The sequence below is a fragment of the Octopus sinensis genome, linkage group LG7 (assembly GCF_006345805.1).
Source record: "Octopus sinensis linkage group LG7, ASM634580v1, whole genome shotgun sequence".
In the NCBI taxonomy this organism is placed as follows: Eukaryota; Metazoa; Mollusca; class Cephalopoda; order Octopoda; family Octopodidae; genus Octopus; species Octopus sinensis.
The window spans coordinates 5,397,699-5,422,698 of NC_043003.1; the positions used below are offsets into that span (position 1 = coordinate 5,397,699).

Here is a 25,000-nt window from a genome sequence, read left to right on the forward strand (position 1 = left end):
CGGTATGGAGAATGGATCCAATAGGCTGAAATAGAAGAGAGGGTTTGCTGAGCTGGTGGAGCACTTCGTCCTTGTAGAAGTCAGCTCAGTTTTTCATGCCATTAAGTTCGATGAAAAATGTACCAATCAGATAGTGATGTTGATTGTATCGATTCAACACATCTTCCTTCTCCTCCTTCACTCCCGAAAATGTGTGGCTTTCATATCGATGTGTGAAATCATTGTTGTTATTCAAACTCTTTATTATCACATTTTTTTTTGCGATGGTTTTTGTTGTTTTTCCCGATTTGTTGTTGTATATTGTTGTTGTTGTCGTTCGTTATTGTTATCAATGATTGATATAATTTTGGAAATCAATATTTAAAAATGAAGAGACAAAGTGAAAAAAGAAAAGGAAGTAAATCGAAAGAAAGTTATAATATTCTATGAGGAACTGATGTCTTTCATAAACCAATTCAGCTGAAAATTTCTTAATTTATCCAAGAAATCTTAAGCGCCGTTATACCCCGCTTCAACACATTGAATTCTATTCGGAAGGAAGGAGAAAAATAAAAGTTTTATGGTTGAAACGAAATGTATAAAATGTATAAAATAGTAAAAACAGAACAATACAAATACAAAACAACCATAAAAAACCGTAGGAAGAAGATATTTCACCTCTCGCTGATGTGAAGACCTTTTTGACCAAACTCACATAAATTATCTTAGTCTATTTTTTAATTACAATTTATTATTTGGTTATTATTCTAAATTTAAAATGTTTCATATTCTTCGCTTTCTACTTTATTTAACAATGCTTTTATATGTTCGATGTCTGTTGTATGGTTTTGTGTCTTTTACTGTTCCATTCCTATAAAGAATACTTGGAAACTATGGTTATTAGATATCAAAGACAATCAGATATAATAACAATTTTTTTCGTAGACAGAAGCTGTCAGTTAAGTTGATTTAAGCATGTCTTTTGAAAAAAATCAAAACTAGATATCAAAAGCATGAGTCGACAGCACAAGAACCTATAAGTGGCTGTTCGGCTTGCTAGAAATAACAGCTGAATGTACATCAAATACCACTCCACTGATTAATGAAAATGAACACAGAAAGGACACATTAGATGAGGTAGCTTCGCCAAATACAATCATATAAAATAGTCACAGCTAAATTAACTATTTCTTCGATTAGGATGAATGTTTGAGTAAACGACAACAAGATCAACAACGGAAACACAGAGAGCTTATGTGCTCATCCTGCTAAAAAGAGCAGCCAAATATCGCTACAATTAAGCCTCAATAGAACGAAGAATACATTTTGTGTAGTCTATTTGCTGGTAGAATAAAGGCGGCAATTTCATTGATTTTCTGCTCCTAACCATGCGATGTCAGAGTGACCTGGGGCTAAACAAGAACTGCAAGAAACTTGCTATTACAATCATATATCTGTGTCAGGTTATCCATTACATTTTATCCGAACTTGCGTTTCTTCAGGTAGTTAACGTATCACAGACATCTGGAAGATTTTCTCCCTATATTTGCTTTTTACTTTAACTTTTTCTTGTCTCTGTCTTTGGACCAGGGCCAGGCTGAAGCACCGCTTCGAAAAAAAAATTATTCATACTTTAAAACTGACTTGTAACAGTTTCACACTAAAATGAGGAGTTACGCAATATTATTAGGAGAGAACATTTCCCATTTGAGACAATATGGTTGCGGTCAGCAACCCCAAACTCTGAGGTCACTGTCAACATTTATCACGAAAACGTTAATACATATGTAATCTACTTAAAAGTATTTAGTAATCTCATATGTTATTACTAAATTGGTTTTATAAGTACCTTGGCATAAGACAAACATTTTCCTTTTTATGGGTGTATATGTATGTGTGTGTATATATATATATATAATATTGTTAAAGAGGACAAGCATTAAGGCAAGGCAAACACCTCAAGTCGTATACCATATTATTATTGGAAATTTTTTTCCAATAATAATATTGTATACGACTTGAGGTGTTTGCCTTGCTATAATGTTTTCTTGTCCTCTTTAACACTTATATATCCGTTGCATCAGAAATCTGCAACGTTTCCTTAACTGCCGTCTTGGCTATAAAATTGGAGTCCCAGTAATCTGCCACACCACTTACTTAGCGTATCTAATCGTTTAGATCACTTGTGAGCTCAATACCAACACTTTGTCTGTGTGTGTACATACATATCCAAATATGAATTAGTAACATTGCTAGTGATGTAAACATTATTCACTATAAACGGGCTCAATATATGAGCATTGCTTGTTCGCCGCTATGCTGCGGGTTAGCACGATATGGACACCTTCCTCAAAGTGCCGGGTAGTAACACACTGAAATTCATAGACAGGTAGGCAACTCGCCCCAAATCTCATTCAGGATTGATGGGCAGTGATGTTTCGTGCTTTTTGTGGCTTATTAACAAATCGTGCCCGAACCGAACTTGAGGCATACTGAATCGCTAGTAAAACACCATGTGTTTTGAGGGGGCGCATCCCCATCGGGCTAAATCGCAGTCTACCAGCGAACAATCAAAGCACATGCATTAAGTATGTGAGGTGGTTAATACATTATAAACACAAGCGCTGCTTATTTATATTTGAATTTATTCTCGCTTTGCATCCTCGGGGCGTAGCACAAAGTTTTTACACTCCAATTCGGCTCAGGAACGTCAGGTTGATAAACCACAAAAATGGCAAAATATTCACACCCATGGCATCTCCTGTCAGTGGATTTAAGGCGAGTTGGCCAGCCTGTCTATGACCATCAGGTGTTTTAATACCCGGCGTTTTGAAGGAAGCATCTCCACCGCGCTAAATTGCAGGCTACCGGCGAATGAGCGAGAAGGGTACATTATAAAAGGTCGAGATGTGCTTTAAAGTCTTTGTCAAAATTACTTTATACAGATTTTAAGTATAAAGGCGATTTTTTAAAACGAAGTCTTTTCTCAGGATAGTACTAACCATTTTTTGAAGAAGCCTTTTTCCTAGTGTGTGAGCGCTTTCCTTTAACCTTCTTAAACACACGTGCGCTTAGTTTATATATTGTCCTTTTATTTCTTTCAGTCATTTGATTGTGGCCATGCTGGGTTTTTAGTTGAAAAAATCGACCCCAGAACTTATTCTTTGTAAGCATAGTACTCATTCTATCGTTGTCTTTTGCCGAACCGCTAACTTTAGGGAACCTAAACACACCAGCATCGGTTGTCAGGTGATGATTGGGGTGGGGTGGGGACAAACGCAGACATACACACCACGGACTTCTTTCAGTTTTTGACTACCAAATCCACCCAAAAGTGTCTGGTCGGCCGGAGGCTATAGTAGAAGTAACTTGCCCAAGGTGCCATGCAGTGTGACTGAAACTGAAACCACGTGGTTGGGAAGCAAGCTTCTTACCACACAGCCACGCCTGCGCCTTGCCATGCCTGTATACACATATATATATTCTCATATATATATATATATACATGTGCAGGCTATGTGGATCAGAAACATTTTACTCACAATAACCAAATCGTTTTTGCAGTTTGTTCAGCAAGATTTTGCAGAACTCTCAACTGCCTTTTACGGAAGAAGAAACAGCCATGTACATACAAAGACATACATACATACAGACTTCATACATACAAACCTATATACATACATGCATACAGACATACATACATGCATACATACATACATACATACATACATACATACATACATACATACATACAGACTTCATATATACAAACCTATATACAGACAGACAGACATACATACATACATACATACATACATACGGACTTCATACATACAAACCTATATACATACATGCATACAGACTTACATGCATATATACATACGCACATACAATCATACATACATACGTCCGTACATACAAACATACATATTTCATACGTACATGCACATATCCATACATACTTACGTCCATACATATATACAAACATACATACATCATATATACATTCATGCTTTATACCTGCATCCATCAATCCATCTATCCTTCCATCCACCTATCCACACACAACACATATATATGCATACAGGCAACCAGATATAACAATTTACTCTCTCTTCTCCGAAATTTTAGAAATACAGCTAAGTGCCTGTTTATCTGACGAAGTCTAATTACACCGAAACACGTGAAAAGTTATTCCGCCTAATTACCCGACCAGATTAGTAAAAACACTATGTTAGTCAAACACTAATATAATCCCTCGCTCGAGTTTTGCAGTTAACTTTCAGATATTGCAAGTGTTAAATATATTAACACTAACTCAGTATATAGATAGCTCATAAACGGATGCAACATTATTGAAACGACACACACATGTAGTAATCGATTTGTGTAGTAAAAGCGTATAAATGTGTATCATTATATCCTTTACGATGGATTTATCATGGAACGGATCATTATGAAATAGCTTTGCTTGAAATAGTTTCCCAGGAAGGCAATAGATGCAGAAATAGACATAAACGTACAAACACATAAATATACATTCATATAACTACACATGAATATATCTTTCTCTCCATCTTTATATCTATCTAACTATCTATCTATGTGTGTGTGTATATATATATAATATATATAATATATATATATATATATATATATATATATATATATATATATATATGCATATGCGTTCTTGTGTGCGTGCGTGTGTTAATATATATATATATATATACATATATATATATATATATATATATATATATATATATATGTATATATATATATATATATATATATACATACATATATATATACATACATATATATATGCATATGTGTTCTTGTGTGCGTGCGTGTGTTTATATATAATATATATATATGTATATATGTTTGTATGTATGTTTATATTTAGAGGGAGCAAGTGAGTGAGAGAGAGATATAACTAGGTAGAAAACGGTATAGGTATATGTATGTATGTGTCTGTGCCTCGGTGTGTGTGTGTGTGTGTGTATCTGTGTAGATATGCATGTACGTATGCATATAAGTATGTATCTATCTATATATGCATGCATCTCTGTTTATTGATAAAAACAGCAAAATAATACGAAACAGACATTGTCTACCGCTAAATACATATAAAGACGTACATCTAAATGCTGCTCTCCGATTCTTGTAATGTCTCCTGCTGCTAAACCTTCAAGTCATTTCTTCGAAAAAGCTGTTTTATTCATAATAATGCTAATTGTATTCAATATCTAGGAACCTCCCAGTAGACCCACAGCAATCTACAAGGTTAATTATGTGCGAAATATAAGCCAGAGGTAGTAGGGAGATTTTTTTCCCCGTCCTCGTTTTTTATCATTCTTTCGTTATCTGGAGGTTACTTAGTAATAAATAAATATCACAGAACACGTGACTTCGAAATATTTTCTCCCTTCTTTCCATATTCTTTTGCTTCAGTTTCCTTTCGTGCACACACACACACACAAGCCTGCACAAAAGCGCAAACACAAACTCAGACGCATGTACGTATATATATACACATACCTACAGAAGAAATATCCTCATATATTCATTTTCACATGCATACATCTCTTTCTCTCTCTCTCGCTCTCTCTCTCTCTCATATATATATATATATATATATATATATATATATATATATGTGTGTGTGTGTGTGTGTGTGTGTGTATATATATTCTTTTTATCCTTTTATTTGTCATTTTGACTGCGGTCATGCTGGAGCACCACTTTTAGTCAAACAAATCGTCCCCAGGACTTATTCTTTGTAAGCCTAATTCAGTCTGTTTTGCCGAACCGCTAAGTGACGGCGAGTTAACCACAGCAACATCGATTGTCAAGCAATGGTGGGGAGACAAACAAAGACACTCACACACAAACACACACACAATGGGCTTCTTTTAGTTCCCGTTTACCAAATCCACTGACGAGGTTTCGGTTTGACCCCATGCTATAGAAGAAGCCACTTGCCCAAGGTGCAACGCAGTGGGAATGAACGCAGATCTATGTCGTTTTTACGACGCAGCCACGCCTGCGCCTTCAAATATCTTCCATCTTTAGATCACTGCAGATCTTTCCCATCTTCTCCCCGAGGTATAGAGTTTCAGCGCTTTCAACCTCTTCCACTAACTTAGCGATCTTTTCCTGAAGCTTCTTTGGATTGCTTTTAGATCTGTTGTTAGATTAATCTGGTTTAGCGCCCATATTTCTGAACAGGGGTTGGTTGAAGTGCAATCTCAGATAGTTATAAATACTTCAGCAAAAGTACTTTCTCCTTGGGAAATGGCGGAGTGTGACACTTTGATTTGTAAGATAGGAGTATATATTCATTATTAATGAATTGGAAAACCGCAGACCGTGTAGAGGTGTATATGAATGAAAGTATATATATTTGCGTATATGAAACAAATATACAAATGCCGACAAGTGCATTGTGTGCAAATAGTATTCACACAGAGTAAAGAATCATAGTATTTAATATGACTTACTCACCCCTCCACTCTCTCTCTCTCTCTCTCTGTATGCACATACACGTGTATACATATTCATATATGCAAACACATATGTTCAGGCTTAATACACACACATGTATAAATGTATTCCTATATTTCGCATACATAAGGATCAGTATGTGTGTGTGTATGTGTTTGTATGCGTGAGAAATATTAAGCTAATCATCTGCAAAGAAGAAAGATGAAGATAATTAAGATAGATTCAGTTTTGTTTTGGGAGCTTCTCATCAGTTAATTATAATTAATCAGCGATAAATATCATCATTAATTGAGAAAAGCTATCTGAGGGTTCATCGTAAACTTATTACATTTAGTGTATTCTAGGTTAAAATGAGTAATTAAGGTCTCCAGTGAGGAGAGCAAATTTGTTTTAATAATCAGCAGAATTGGTTATGTTAGTAGTAGATACTTTCTCCATCATACAGATGGGAGATCGATATCAGCTCACGACATATTTATGAAGTCTTATCTAACTATATACTTCGCTCACCGTATCCTTTTGTGTGAAAATTCGTAGACAATCTTTTATGCGGTGTGTTTGTGTTTTTAGTGCGTGCATTAAAATCGGTGCGTCTTTATAGACACTTCTTATGGATGCCAGATTGATATCTTCTTTCGTTCTGAATCCAACCGTTAATGTACCTATCATACAACGAAGTTCAGTCGGATAAAACATTTGAACGCGGAGCTATAGTATGGCCGTAACCCAATGACTGCTGCCAATAAAACAATGAAAAAGAAATTGTATTATATTTACTCTATTACAAACGGTAATCACAAGCGTCCATGGTTAGTGCGGTTTCCAATGAGACCAGTCTGTATGTGTGCACGTGTTTGTGTATGTATGTAGAAAAACACACACAAACACACACACATATATATATATATAACTTATGTGTATATCGCAAAGCTACGATAGGCCGGTCAAGTCACAAGGCTCATAGACTGTTGGTGAAATCTGCGCAAACGGACGAGAGGCCATTCAGAAGACCTCCAATCAGATGAGAAGATGATGCAAAAAAGAAGTTTGGAGCAACGTGGAGGAGAATAGAGAATGCACGAAGGGAATGGAACAAGTACTATGGCCAACGGAGCCGACTCGGCATCAAACAATCTGACCGATCCAGGTGATCTCACACCGGTTCTCCTCCTTTGGATGCCCACACTTAGAATGCTGGTGCTACACCAAACAAACATTACTAAAATTGAGCAACCCAGAGAGCAATCAGTAAGAAACTAAAAGGCATGATTCGTCGTGCTTAATGGGACCACCTTAAAATCTTGAAACTTTATTCCTTCCCACTCTACCACGAGGCAGAGCAATATATTTTGCAAAATGCGGAGGACATAAAACCAGCGTTGCTCAAATAACCTAAGCATCAGACTAAGATGTCATCAAAGATTTTGGGCACGTGCTTTCACTATTCGACCTCAGAACACATACATTCACTGCAACAAAATATTTCTTTTGCTCTGTTTAACATTATCCCAAAGTAAGTCAAAGAAATGATCCCATCATCCTCAAAAGCAACCTGGACAAATTTCTACAAAAACGAAAATACCAGATAGGCCACCTACACATCACAGGCAAACAAAAACTCTCTATTTGAATGGGCCAATGTGGCACAAAACCTGACTTGAAAATGACTTAACAGATCTTATCAGATGGTGCTATATATATGTGTATATACACATATACATATATATACATATATACACACACACATATATATATATATATATATACATATATATACACACATAGACCGTCTGTATTAATATGTGAAAGTCATATTCATGCCTGCGTTTTGTAACTGGTTTGGCACCATGCATGTGCAATTTTTGTTGCACAGGTGTCGATTGTATTAGACCCATTTTCCTTTGTCAAAGCTCGTTGTTTTTATTTGAAAACAATTTTAAACAATATGTGAACTTGTGATTGTAATGTGTGCATGAATATGTGTGTTTCGGCATTGGGGTATACTATCATTTCTCTGTACTATGAATGGAAATCGTTACATCGAACGCTGTCTGTATAGTTCAAGCCATGGAAAAATGTATGTGAGTATATATACATATATATTCTACCAAATATATACGTTTTTATTATTATTCTGCAATTTACTTATCATCGGTATAGTATTGTTATTTTAATTTTAATATTTCTATTATATGTAATTTTGTAGATGGTGTAATTTAATTGTGCATTTTGAATTAATAAAAGGTGTTTTTTTCTAATTTATATATATATTATATATATATATTTTTTTCTTACGACCAGTCCATCAGATGTAGTTACACATCGCTGGTCACAATGCGTTCGCATTGTTTTAGCCTTCGAATGACGCCACCCCGCTGGCTAAGCGAGCAGGCCATATATATATATATATATATATATATATATATATGTATGTATGTATATGTGTGTATATGTGTGTGTGTGTGCGCGCGTCCATGTGCACTTAGTCTTTGAATGTGGGTGTGTATGAGTGTGTAGGTGTGCGTGCGTATGTGTGTTTGCAGTGTGAGTAGTACATGTAATATATAGACCATTAGTAGAAACAGTATTAATCAAATAGTTCGTAACAAAAACAGAATTATTACCGAACAGAACCGAATTAAGGAAAGAACGGTTAAAAGAGCTTAGAGCTAAGTCCTGTGTCTTAAACCTTAATGTAATTGATCCTGGAGTATAAGAATTTACTAAACTGTCCATCTTGAGGATTAACAAACCGAAATAAAGTGAAACCTGCAAGTTCGTTGCATGTAAGATGCATCTACATGCAACTGTATTTAATCTGCATCTACATGCACCACTGTGCAGAAGCGGCGTAGCAATCTGACTTGCTAAGAAGATGACATTGTTTTCAATTCCACGTTCGCTTAGCTGTCATTTGAAACCGAAACTAAAATCCTAAAAGTCATGGCAGGCTTTTAAGTCTCCGTTATTAGTGCAAAAGTTGTCAAAATTCAGTGTGCTGCTACAGTTGGAACATCGAGAAAATTCTAAGGAGATACAGAAGAGCAACATGCTAAAATTAAAACGATGCATTACATTTGAGAGGTGCTTCATGTGTCGATAAATTGTTTGATAAACTGGCAAATGGCTTGTTAGATTGTTACGGCTCTTAACAGATCAGTGACAGATTGCTTCAAGTTATAAATCGATTTAAGATGGCGATATACAATATGAGAGTTATTACATTAATCAAATTACACCAATTGAATATGGTTCCTTAATATCGGCGGCTTCAATCACCAACAGCTTTCTCTTTCTCAATTGTTACATCATTAACATTTCATAGTTTTACCCATCGTTAAGCAGCCAGTTCTTTATCCCTTCTTAATCTGCGAGAGGATAATAACGCACTACGCACGCACACACACACACACACACACACACACACACACATGCATGCATACACTTACACAAGTACATGCATATGTAAGACATTTCTTTATCCCCTCGTAATTTCTCGTAAAACACTACACACACACAAGCACATACACACAAAAACACACACAGAGAAGCACATATATACACATATGCACGCACACAAACACACACAAACACACCGACACACGCGCAATCACACATATAACGATAAATGTATTTCTTTACACACTTCAAATTCTTAGACATCTCTAAATTCATTTGTTTCCAATTCCTTCAGATTCTCGCAGAATCTTTAACCATTCTAATATATTGTCACGATATTTATCGATCCATATTATCTTATGCTGGTGGTGTGGTGAATAAAGTTGGTTGCTTCAACTCCGAGTAATCGACACGCGATCACTTTTACTAAAGTTATCGACCCTCAAACGATAAAAAGTTAAATCGACACAGGCAGGGTTAGATCTCAAAATCTATATCTTACTTATGTAACACATTTTGTGCCATCGATAGCTGGAAGCTGTTTCATACTCACTGTTTCTGGTAATAATCCCTTCTACCAAAGGCAGAAGGCCTGATATTTTTTAGGGGGAAGGGGCTAATCGAATACATCGATCCCAGTGTTCGACTAATATGTATTTTATCGACACGTCAACCCCAGGGGATTAAAGGTAAATCGATTTCGCCGGATTTACTCAGTACGTAAATACGGACGAAAGGCCGCTGAGCATTCTATCCGTTTTACTAATGTTTCTGCCCTGCTCACCGTCTTAACTAAATCTACCACAAATAACACCTTAAGTAAAGAAAAATACAAGTAGTACTACGAGATGGTCACCGTAGGAAGGCATTGGATCCCAATACTGCGAAGTCGAGTTTAAACGACTTCCAAAAACATGAAAATGGATTATTTTTAATATTGTTTTAAAACTATGATTGGTAGAATCCAGAAGAACGCTTAAATTTCGAATATTGTGGGCGGCTGAGCAGAGGTACTGAAGATGTTTGTGTAGACATATTTGTATATTTCTTTACTACCCACAAGGGGCTAAACACAGAGGGGACAAACAAGGACAGACAAACGGATTAAGTCGATTACATTGACCCCAGTGCGTAACTGGTACTTAATTTATCGACCCTGAAAGAATGAAAGGCAAAGTTGACCTCGGCGGAATTTGAACCCAGAACGTAACGGCAGACGAAATACGACTACGCATTTCGCCCGGCGTGCTAACGTTTCTGCCAGTTCGCCGCCTTGTGTAGACATATTTGTAGACAGAGTATTGTTTATGGGAAACGATTCTCACACATACAACCATGACAACGTGCCCTTACTCCTGTATATATAGATAGACAGAGAATTTGAGAGATAGATAGATAGATAGATAGATAGATAGATAGATAGTTGGGTGGATAGATTTATTGAGAGAGAGAGATACAATAGAATATAAAGTAGACAGACGAAGGAGTGGCTGTGTGGTAAGTAGCTTGTTTACCAACCACATGGTTCTGAGTTGTGTCCCACTGGGTGGATCTTGGGTAAGTGTCTTCTACTATAGCCTCGGGCCGACCAAAGCCTTGTGAGTGGATTTGGTAGACGGAAACTGAAAGAAGCCTGTCGTATATATATATATATATATGCGTGTGTGTTTGTGTGTCTGTGTTTGTCCCCCTAGCATTGCTTGACAACCGATGCTGGTGTGTTTATGTCCCCGTTACTTGGCGGTTCGGTAAAAGAGACCGATAGAATAAGTACTGGGCTTACAAAAGAATAAGTCCCGGGGTCGAGTTGCTCGACTGAAGGCGGTGCTCCAGCATGGCCGCAGTCAAATGACTGAAACAAGTAAGAGAGTAAAAGAGAGACAGACAAACAGATAGATAGACAGAGGGGTTTAAAGACGACAGAGGGCGCATACGAAAAACTCATTTAGCTATTGTAATTTGCTAAAAGACAACCCATTGACCTTCACATCTCACATTAATCTTTCTCGTACACAGAATCGCTCTCTCTCTCTCTCCTTCTTGTTTCTCTCATTTTCTCTCTTTCTCCGTTTCTCTCTCTTTCCCCATTTTTCTCTTGTCCTCTCTCTCCCCTTCTTCCGCCTGTCTTTCTCTCTCTCTCTCTATTTAGAAATTGTGTTAATTGTGATGTGGCACAATTTCAGCATAAACCATTTTACAATTAGCACCAAACTATGGTGAAGTGGCACCTTGCCAAACTAGCACCTTACTCGGTGTTGACTCAACTTCTTTGAGAAAACCTTCAGAAACGACCAACTTCATGTCTCCATCTCACTGGAAGATATATATTTACAGTGTTTCTTGCTTATTCCGAATCCTATTAATCTGTTTTACATCCCTTCCCCCTTTACCCGTCCCCCCTCCACCTCTTATGTCATCCTCCTCTTAATATCACTTTCCACCTTTCTTTTTCTCCCCACCTCTCCCTCACACATACACACCCGAACACAGACCACGAACTCATTTTCTTGTGCTATTTTCTCTTTTATATATATATAATGTGTGTGTTGGTGTGTGTGTGTGCGTGAAGACGCATGGCTCAGAGGCTAGAGCGTCGAGCTTACGAACGGGAGGTTGTGAGTTCGAATCTCAGACCGGGCTGCGGGTTGTGTTCTTGAGCAAGACACTTTATTTCACGTTGCTTCAGTTTACTCTGCTGTAGAAATAAGTTGCGACGTTATTTGGTGCCAAGCTTGGATAACATCGGTGGCGTAGAGAGTGGGGATTAGTATGAATGGGTGACTACTGGTCTTCCATAAATAACCTTGCCCGGATTTGTGCCTCGGAGGGTAACTTTCTGGGTGTAATCCCATGGTCATTCGTGACTGAAGGGGGTCTCCGAATATATATATATATATATATATATATATAGATATATATATATATATATATATATATATATATATGAAGTAAAAGCAGCCCTAGAATAAATATACTGCCTAATACATATGCTAATTAAAGCCATGGACAGGCGAGATAACTCACCCCCAATCCCATTTGGGAGTGATGGACATCCACGTTTCGCCGGTTTTGTGGCTTACCAACACCACCTACTCACCTAGGTTGAAGGCAAGTCAGCTAGCCAGGTCAATGCCTTATATATATGCTCATAGTTTGTAAAATCATGAGCTGGTATGCCCAGAAGTTGCATACCTAAGGGAATATATACATATGAAGTAAAAGCAGCTCAGTCTTGTAAATATCGTTAAATACATTTATAAATGTATAAGCTTCGGGTATTTTCCCGTCGCCGAGAATACAACTCTCACGACGCCGGTGTTAATACAACATAGAGCCGTGGACGAGATAACTCACCCTCAATCTCATTTGCGAGTGATGGCCATCGACGTCCATATATATATATATATATATAATATATATATATATATATATATATAATATATATATATATATATATATTGGTAAAACGGTAAGATAAAAAAGAAAGAAAGAGACCTCAATATTATGTAATCAAGAGGAAATTTATCTATAAAATAACATGTTACGTTACTCGATAGTCAAGATAAAACTCTGAGTTTCAGATGCCGAAGTGGGAATCCACAACACCATCTCTTCGGCTTTGTGGATTCCCACTTCGGCAACTGAAACTCAGAGTTTTATCTTGACTATCGAGTAACGTAACATGTATTTTTATAGATAAATTTCCTCTATTTACATAATATTGAGGTCCTTTCTTTCTTTTGTTATCTTACCGTTTTTACCATATATATATATATTATATATAATTATATATATATATATATAATATATATATATATAGAGAGAGAGAGAGAGAGAGAGAGAGAGAGAAACGGTAAAGTAACAAGAAAGAAACAGACCTCGATATTATGTATATAGAGGAATATATATATATATACATATATATATGGTACTACTTAACTGGTCGCAAGGCGATCTCCGACATGCACTTTCTAGCTTTGCTGCCGGGGTTGTCGAGTGGTGCCGAGTGCTGTAAAGACTGAGACATTAGTCTCCTCAAAAAAGCCAATGCAATGCACTCTGTCTTTGGGTGGAGTTCCACTGAATCTGAGTTTCGATTACCCGAGGCTGCTTTCACGACTGGTGGAAGGCAGGAGGCTGAAATTCGTACCACAATTGCAGTAGCTGCTGGTGAAGTAACAAACCAGCCTCAGAATTCAGTCATGAAAAGGCAGGTAAGTGTAAAAGCCAAACACACTGTTACCAATTCGGTGTTTGTGCCTACCCTTCCATGTTGTCAATCTTGGGTAATGACCAAAAAGTACAATCGTGAATACAAGCGGCCAGGATAGCGATCGACCGACGGGTCTTTGGTGTAACGTTACTCGATAGAGTGAGATCAGAGAGGTACCTTAGGTTGAGCCACAGCTTCTACGAATTGAGAAATCACAAATCCGATACTATGGACATGTGGTAAGAATGTCTCAGGAATGAATGGCTGGACAAGTTTTACAGCCAGAACCAACATGGAGGAGATCCAGAGACAGACCGCCGACAATATGGTTGGATAACATCCAGGAACTTGCTTGGGGAGCCAGCTGGATCAACTGGAGACGCTTTCTTCTGACATGATCCGATGGAAGGCATACTTGTGGAGACTTCCTCCACGACTCTCTCAGGATATTAAGTGGGCGAAAATGAGATGAAATTAGATTGCATAAATTAAGAATAGATCAATGGAAAGGCATCAGAAATATATATATATATATATATACACACACAATACACAACAGCGCCCCCCCTCCACACACACACACTTAAACACACACGCACACCCAACTGATCTTGAGTTGTCCTTCCTTAATTGAACTGCTATATTCGGCAGTTCAGGCAGCTGCAAAGATGCTCCCAGGTTGCCACGTTGTACTCTCCTACACTATAGCCGTTGATGGTGCTATGGTTACCATTCTTGCTGTTTGTGTTCTTGGCATTTAGTCCCAGGCCCAGCCAAATTCATAGCCATCATCCCTGGTGTTCTTGCTGTGAAGATGCCATCTTTAGTTCTCATCAGCTACTGATAATTTCTGTCTTAATGGTTGCCAATCTCTACCCAAAGGATTCAAGGCTTATTTAAAGAAGAGGCAAAATTTGATAATTCCATTTGAAAACGGTAAACAGAAATATTTAGTTTGATAGAAATTAGGAATAATTAATATTTGCATAAAAGCATTTCAATTTAACTTTTGTTAGCAATTGTTTGCACATCGAAGCCTATAACAGAGCCTGTATGTACGTTTGTGTGTGTGTGTGTGTGTGTATCTAAGTATCTAACTATCTATCTATCTGTCTGTTTGTCAATAAATATATAAATATATGTAAATATAAGCGTCTGTGTGTGTGTATATATGTGTGTGTGTGCATATATATATATATATATTCACATATGCATATTTAAATATTTGTATGTGTGTGTGTGTGTGTGTGTATATATATATATATATTATATATATATATAGTATGTACGTATATATTTTAGCGCGTACATATATATACATACAGGCAGAAAAACGGAGACAGAGGCATATCTGTGATTGTGTTTTTGTGCATCATATACAAATAAATATATACATATTTGCTTTTGGGACAAAATCCTATGTACAGATGCTCCCCAACACCACAGAACATTGATCCAATGAAAGTGTTGAGAAAGAATTTGTTGGCAAGCTTGCGAACTAACAAGTCCCTCACTAAATTGCGAAAAGGCAAAGATGAAGTCTTTTGGTCAAATAACATGACACTATTACATCCCATCTTTAGTGACTGGTCATACATGAACGAAGATTGGATAAGAGAGGGATAAGAAGACCAAGAAGGAGTGACTGAGCAACAGGAATGGACAAACAGGCAGGAAGATGCTGGAACACTTGAGATTGGCTGATAACCAAAGTAAATAAAGAGAGAATGTTGCATTCCCCGCTAACAAATATGGACCCACTTCGATATCATTGTTGATGTATCTATACAAGAATGATTGTATGAACAAATATATCTTTATAAACATACGTGTATACATACACACATATACAAATACACATACACACAGATACAGACACATACGAACAGACATACGCACGCACATACATACACACACACACACACACAGAGATAAATAAAAAAGAACAAGGGAAAACAGCGAAACAATTGCACGCATACCGTGAATATATGAGAGGAACGCTGAGTGAAAGTGTTAGAGATGGAAATATGGGAATTCCGTTTCGAGCATGGTTCTTCGTCGGAAAGAAGAAAATGTCCAGAGAGGAGGAAAACAAGGAGAAATACTCGCCATGCTGGACCCCTAAAATCTACAAGTTTCTCTTCATTCTTTCCCTGTTTGTTTCCTCGTGTTGCTTTCTGTTGAAGAGCGTAGGCTCGAAACGTAAAAGACTTTCTCACCTTCCCGAGCGTCAAACTAATATACCTGCTTGTTGTTCATACACCTGTCTTCGTCTTTTGTTTTTATATAAATTTCAAATATATGTGTGTGTGTTTGTATTTATATATATATATATATATATATATATATATATATATATTATATACATATATATATATGTGTGTGTGTGTGTGTGTGTGTATGTATGTATGTATGTATGTATATATATATATATATATGTGTGTGTGTGTGTGTGTGTATATAAACCATAAAGAAAATATATATATAGATAGAGAGCGAGATAGATAGACGGATAGATAGATAGACAGATTTAAATGTGTATCGGGGACAGACAACAAGAGTACGAGATGAGTAGATACACGGTTTATTGAAAGAAGTCTGTCCGCGTGGGTATGTATGTATTTATTATTGTGGTAATCAGCAAAGATGAGTTTCTTACTGATTGATGTGTATGTGTATATATATATATATATATATATATAGAGAGAGAGAGAGAGAGAGAGATATAGATAGATAGATAGATAGATAGATAGATAGATAGATAGATAGATAGATAGATAGATAGATAGATAGATAGATAGATAGATAGGTATACAGGAGAGAACTGAAGAGGTGTGTAGGTGAGCGTGGAAAAACACATAATCGAAACACGACAAGATGAAACATGGAACGGAAAGGAAATGGAGCAAGTCTAGAAGCAAAATTTATTAGGAGTTACTGATACGAAACAGAAACTCTGCCATAATTGCTGACTACCACTGTGGTATATGCATACATGCGTACGTACACACACACACTCTTTCCCTCTCTTTAGCACACACACATATTAGTGAATCTCTTATAACATGCATATATAGAAAAAAAAAACATTTCTCTACTGTACATTTCTGTTTGTTGTGTGTATATATCAATGTGATAGAATTTGTACGTGCTTGAATATGTTGCTGTGTGGTTTTGTGCAAATCTCTCTGTATGTCTCTGTCTATGTAGTTGTCTGTTTGGATGTATAAGTGAAAGCTTTTCTATGTGTGTGTGTATGTGTGTGTTAGAGCGGATGTCTAATTGCCACTTCCTGTACGTTTGTGTTTTCGTGTATGTCTGTATATATGAAAGTGTCTGCAGATGTATATATATGTTTCTGTCTGTGCGTGCTTGTGTATGTCTAAATATAGAAGGATACAGGACTATACATATATTAATTATATGCTCATATAGCATTTATCTTCGAGTTTAATTAATTTTTTTCTTAATTTTATTTGAAGAAGCAATTAGTGTTCCGGAGTTAATTTACTTCTAATTTTTCAAATTAAAATGAAAATATACCAAAAATATGACATCTAGTAATACTGTCTCTAAGAAACAAACATAATCAGACATCGGAATTATCTTTAAATATTTATTAAAGTTTATGTTAAACAAACAAACTCCTATTGTACTGTTGCTTTTTAAATACGTCTTGCATTTGGAGTTGTCATTAATAATCTGCAGTGAATATATTACACAAAACACACTTATTCTACTAATACACTAAGAGGTCAGGCCGTATGCTGTACATGATCGTTTTGACTCAAGATGGGTTCACATTTCGATTCTGCCGCCTGTCACCTGGAGTAGGTTTCTTTTACTATATACGCAACTCGTGCAAAATATTTTTACGTGGATTTAGAAGATCGTTTGCGATTGGTTCACTCTTCATCGCGACTGATCAGTCCCTTAATTGAAAGTACGAGATCCAACTAGCCTCAGGTAATGCTGTTGTTTACTTTCGACCTAATAGTCACTGAGGAGACGAATCTAAGTCGAAATATCATCTGGCGATCCACCTCTGTTCTGACCGAAGACCGTGTTTTCAACTCACAAGACACATTGAGAAGTTTCTCAGGAACAAACTATTAGAGCTAGAACTCATATTTTCATATAAGACTGTTTCATTTGCGTATAATTAATCTAATTCTAGCTTCGCCAGTCTTCACGCAAATCAGCCGACCATTTTTTCTTTTTTGTTTTGTTTACTGATTTCTAAGTTGGAACATGCATTTATGAGTTTTAGCTCAGAAGATCCACGGTATTCGTCCCTGAGGGGATGAAATCAAGTCTAATCACAGTGCCTGGTGGTCCACCGGCAATTTGAATAAAGCCGTGGGTCTTGAAGTCATTTTTTCCGACACTAAATATTTCTAAAACTAAATATTACAACCAGTGTCGTTTGTATGCATACATGTGTGTGTGTGTGTGTGTACAAACTGCTATTTTCTTAATCCAGAGATGAAACGTCGTATTGTTTGGCAATCACAGGTCCGTCAGTACTTATCATGGTAATATGGTTGATGTTTTAACGGGAACGTGCTCATGAATGCGTTGATGAGAAGAGAGATTCGTAGAGTTTCAGTTGTGTTGAGTATAGGGAATGGTTTAGATGCTGGATTTAGAACGAGATTTCGAAAGCTTCGATATGGAATTTGGAAGTGAAGAAATATGAGAAATGACGAGTGGACGAGAGTAAAGTTGTTTTCCACGATATAAATGACAAACACATAGTGTAGGACAACCGGAGTGATGAGTGGAAGGTAAAACCTTGATTGATTGACATGGCTGATAAAATAAGAAGACATCAGTCAAGCATAAGATAGAGTGTCTTGCAAGGTCTTAAACTTAATCATTAGTCACATTCTCACCAAAAACAGTGTGCAATTAATAATCATAACTCACACATAAAAGTATGCACTAGATAGATTCTACATATATCTAACTGTACATTCCGCGCTCTCTCTCTCTCTGTCTATCTTTTTCTGGTTGAAACACACACCGACATGCAATTACAAGCAACATCACTAATGCATAGCTACACATGCACACAGAAAAAACAAATATAGAATCTCGCACACAAATTGAGAATATGTGTGTGTGTTTGTGTGTGTGTGTATGTGTGTGCGGATCGCTATTGTGTGGATGAAGACGTAACAAAACTGAAAAAAGCGCAGATTCAGAGAAAAGCTGAGCACAAAAACTCACACATACATGCGTATCAATGCATCCCCACGACACTCGCAAACGCGGTATAAAAGACAAACACCAAACACGCTCGCGCATACACACACACACACTCTTAGATTCACACACACACATTGACATAAGTGACAGGTGTTCCGTCAGTCATGCGGACGAGGTTTGCAGTTGATCTGGTCAATGGGATGGCCTGCTCGTGAAATTAACGTACAACTTTACTCACTGGAGCAAAGGTGCGACAGATTTGTAATAATCTACATGTGGAAAATTCTAGAAGGGCTAGTCCCTAACTTTCACGTTGACTGTTAATAAAATGCCAGAACTGGCCGCCATTGTACTGTGCTAAAGGTACCAGCCACACCACGTAAATTCAGTACCAGGTACACCAAGAATCTAGGTATGTGAGTTATGATTATTAATTGCACTTTGGTGAGAATGTGACTAATGATTAAATTTAAGACCTTGCGAGACACTATCTTATGTTTGACTGATATGTTATTTTCAGTCATGTCATTCTTGTTAATCATCAATCAAGGTTTTACCTTCCACTCATCACTAGTCTAGGGTTCAAAACCCACAGCTCTTCAATGCCCTGTCACAAATGTTAAGAAATCTGCTTAAAGTGGGAAAAGATGTCTTCAAAAAGGAATTAGACATCCTCCTCTCCACAATACCGGATGAACCAACAGCCTGACATGAGGTGCAGACGAGGGCAGCAGATTCAAACACTCTTATACACCAAATGTGCCAACATCTGGGTCAAAGGCACATACAGGAGTGAGGACGTGAAACACACCAGACTGAGGAAATCAGAAAGACCCCAGTGGTACTCCAGCATAACCGCAGCCGCATGGCTGAAATGAGTAAAAGAGCAATTAACAGAGTACTCCATAGACACGTGTTCTTATTATAGTTCTCGGGGATTTTCAGCATGACACAGAATGTGACAAGGCTGACCCCTACGAATTACTGGTACCTCTCATTTTTGGTAGCTGAGTGGACTGCAGCAACGTGAAAAAAGGTGTCTCACTGGAGGACACAATACGCTACCAGGTACCGAACTCAGGAACTTGTGATTGTGAGCCGGATACGCGAACCACAGACCCACGTGTCTTCACTACACAATCCCATGCACAACACCAAAGTGCAAGAAACAGAAGCGCAAACATCAATTTATACAATCGCACAAAAGGAAAGAACACCAGAAGTACAAAAGAACACAAAAGCAAAGCATCCACACACACACACGGGATACGAAAAAATATCAAAGGAAATCTTCCGAAATTATCTCATTTTGGAGCTAAATCAAAGAGAACGTGAGGGTTGGGGCAGAAGGAGAGGGATTTGTGCAGAAAGTCTGATGGACTTAGCATCAGAATCCACTTAGATGTGACTAGTTAAAGATTATGTTAAAGACGGGAAGCTTCAAGGCGAAAACTATTCTAGCAATTTGAAGGCAAAGAGGGGAATTTATTATCCAGAGAACTGTCATATGTTTAGCTACGATTTGTACACGATTTATGCAGCCTTCCATACACACACACACACACACACACACATTCACACGTATGTATGTATGGATATATATATATATATATATATATATATGGTTATATGTATGTATGTACGGATATACATATATATGTATATACGGATAGATATATATGTATATATGGATGTATTTATGTATATATGAATGTATGTATGTATATATGAATGTATGTATGTATATATGAATGTATGTATGTATATATATATATATGTATGTATATCAAGAGAACCAGAGAGAGTGAGAGGAGGGCCTGTAGTTATTCGAATGTTTGAATGTGAGCATATAGTGCATATTCTCACATTGTTTGTGATGTTAATGCTTTTATTGTTGTATATATATATATATATATATGTGTGTATACATAATTATATCAGTATTTGTGTTTACCTCTATTTATGTGAATAAAAATATGATGTACTATTTGTAAACACATATTGACAATGCGTGTTTCAGCACTTACACGCATATATGTAGCATATACAATATAATTTCAATGACGCACCAGATATATATTAAATATATATATATGCATACTTATATGAGAAAATATGTTTGTAAGGGCGTGTACGTATGTATATGTGTATGTGTGAATCGTCGTTCGCTTCTAATTGTGTGCGAAAGAGTAAAGACGGAAATACGACGAAGAAATTAACTGTAAACATTTATTGCTTACACTTAGAAAATTATTCAAAAGAGCAATTGAAAATAGCGAACGCACTCACAACACGACGCATATATACATCTACATACATATCCACACATGTACTGCACGTCTACATATATGTACATAGGCTTATATACAGACGAAGATTTATACACATGTGCACATACATATACAAATGCACACGATCATATGTGGTATACTACATAGATCAACATGCGCACATATAGATATATATATACACATGCATATATATAATTAAAATTTCGCATGTATATGAACTTATTCTTATATAGGTATATATACAAACATACACACATATACATACATACCTACCAACTAACATACATATATATTTATGCATACATATATATATACATACATGTAACTATTCGTGCGTATACGTAAACAAGTACATATTATACAACATTCATATACACAATTTTACACATAGGCACACATGCAGAGACACAAACACACGCATATATCTATCTATCTATCTATATATATATATATATATATATATATATATATATATATATATATATATTGCACTTAAATATACAAATATGCACACATTCTTCGCCCTCAAACATACATATACACAAACATATATGCCTATATAACCAGACGTGAACATACATACAGTGCAGCTCACACATATATAGATACATAATGTATACACATATATACAAAATATACACATACATATATACGGAGAGAGAGCTAGACCTAACAATATGTGCACATATACACAAATTCATTTTGCTCTGCATGCACCGCCATATACATATTTACACACACATTCCCACAATCATTAATGAACATAAACAAACCTACACACTCCTACACATACTCACTTGCATAAAAAACACCGATACATACATACATACGTCATATAAATATACAAACGTAATACACATATACACACATATATATATATATATATATATATGTATACATGTGCGTATGCTTACATGCATGCATGTGTATGCGTTTGTATTTATGCATGTGCGCCCGTGTATGTGTATGTATGTGTGTGTGTGGATGAAGATTATTTTCAAGTGAAGATTATTATTAATTTCCAGAGAGAAAAAAAGTTAATATTAACATCGGATTAACTTAACTCGTAAATCACACAAACTGTTTCCTTCTATTTCTTCCGATTAAATGAGTCATGCATCCATATATATGTATATACATGTGTATATATATATATATGTATGTATACACATGCATACTCACACGCACATGCACACACACGCGCTTATATATACGCATGTACATGCAGATGCATTAATACATACACAAACGGTAAATATATATATGTGCATACATGCATGGACATTAACACATTATTACATACATACTCTTCCATACATGCACACACAAGTGTGTATGTACTTATATATACACAGACCTCACATACACCCAACTGCACACATACATATGCTCTCATGATGTGTGTATGACTGTCTGTGTGTCTATATAGATACATGATGTATATCGAGAAATGGGGAGAATGGCAAAGAATAGATCATTTATAAAACCTAAACTCCAAAGCTGCCGTAGCGTAAATATATTTTTTAAATGAAATGTTGTGCGAGGAGTCCATAAAGAGGTCCGTTACTCCATAAAACTGTACGAAGGATCTATGGCTTTATGCAACTGATTACATATAAAACAATAATAGAAGTGAATATGAAACATTCAAACAGTGATTCTCTTGTTGCTGTTAATTATAATAAAAACACAATTTAATATATACTGGAGTGCCATGTTGAGCAGCGTCTAACAAATCCTAGTCCTTCATACATAGCTGTCGATTATATATATATATATATACAAATACACATTGTGCATGTACTCTACGAATTCACATCACATAACTCTTGCTCTTCTTATATAGAATGCATCCCGTATGTATGTGTGTGTGTGCCTTTTATCTTATCTCTTTTACTGGTTTCAGCCAAAAGACCAAGGCCAACATGGAGAACTGCCCATCATTTCCGTTCTGCACTGTTTCTGGTGAAGTAGCGAACTAGACGGAGCCGCTCTCCTTTTTGCCTCCTACCACGATATGGATCTGTCTGGTATCTCACAAAAAAATTTGTTCAGATGCTCTTTGACGACCTCCACATCTACACCTTGTAACTCCGATGTTGATTGGCAGGATGGTGAATAATATTAGGGCCCCGAAACTCAAGATGATACAGTATTCTGTCCTTATTCGAGAGAGAGAAGACGGGAACTTTAGTATTATGCAGTGCCGTCAAGTTCAGTGGTTGATATAACTTTCAATGCCAAAGTTGGGACCAGACCTCCAAAGATCTTCCATATGTATATCACTGAATGCCTTTCTCGCATAGCCTCTCCCTGTAGCTCATCTATTTCACTGAGTCAATCTTATTTGAGCATTGGCGCTGGATTGCCTCAAGTTCCGCTACCAGTTTGACTATCTGCAGTGACCACAGTTGGAAGCAGTAATTCACACGACTGTGGACAAATGTCATCCATAGGAACAGCATGGTGTCCTTTTTCTGGTTCTCACTTATCTCAGAAACCAACCATTCACCTACGCAACGTTGCTTTCTTGGTAATATGGACATGGAATTTTGCATCATTACTAGTGTGGATTCCCAGATTACACTTGGACTCTGGGATTGCACTACCTTCTGGCCCTATATATTCCGATTGTAGTAAGGAGGCAGACAGTGGAGCGCTTGAAACCTTTTAACATTGAATTGCATATAATTTCCATCAGACCATTGATAGAGAGACCGACAGGTAAGTATATGTCACCATATCAGAAGTGTAAAATACATACAATTAATAGACTTGTATGTATTTTTGAGTCAGTGTGTTGTTACTTGATATGGAACTCAGTAGTTGTTGTACATTGGAGAGATATAACTATTATATCCAAGATTCACATTCTCGTCCATTTGCTGTATTCATTCTTTATATTTTATTTTCTGATACAAAATTTATAAAAGCATTTTCAGAACCATATCCTTCAATTACTTCCTTAAACTTATCGATCCTACATTCCCACTCAATGCAGCAAAATTTGCCATTGATCGTCAGGTGAAATTTGAATAATTTGTCAATTTTAATCTTATTCAACAGTATCCCAGAGCAAAAAGGCCCCATACACTTTAAATGGTGGCCTCCGAAAGCAAATGCGTATTTCGCCTGGGCAACATTAAAAAGATTTTTTTATCAGACTCAATATTTTGCCACAGGGAAAGGAATCGAATTATCATGACTTAGTTGAGGGAGCCCTTGTCATGGGAATGCAAGAGGCATCATTCCCCATTAGAGTCGGCTGCCGTTGCTCTCCATCTCGATCGGTACGCTATTTTCTACAAATGTTAGGTCTGGAATCCAGACAACTGAAGAAAGCCATCAAGGAAATAGGCAGGACATCTGAAGTTAGCTGGAGCTGGCTCTGGTT

General features: G+C 36.7%; 1 protein-coding gene across 4 annotated transcripts in view; it reads right to left on the minus strand.

Moving 5' to 3' along the window:
• LOC115213946 overlaps positions 1-25,000 on the minus strand; it is a 1,060,743-nt gene that overhangs the window by 900,040 nt on the left and 135,703 nt on the right. The window lies entirely within an intron of this gene.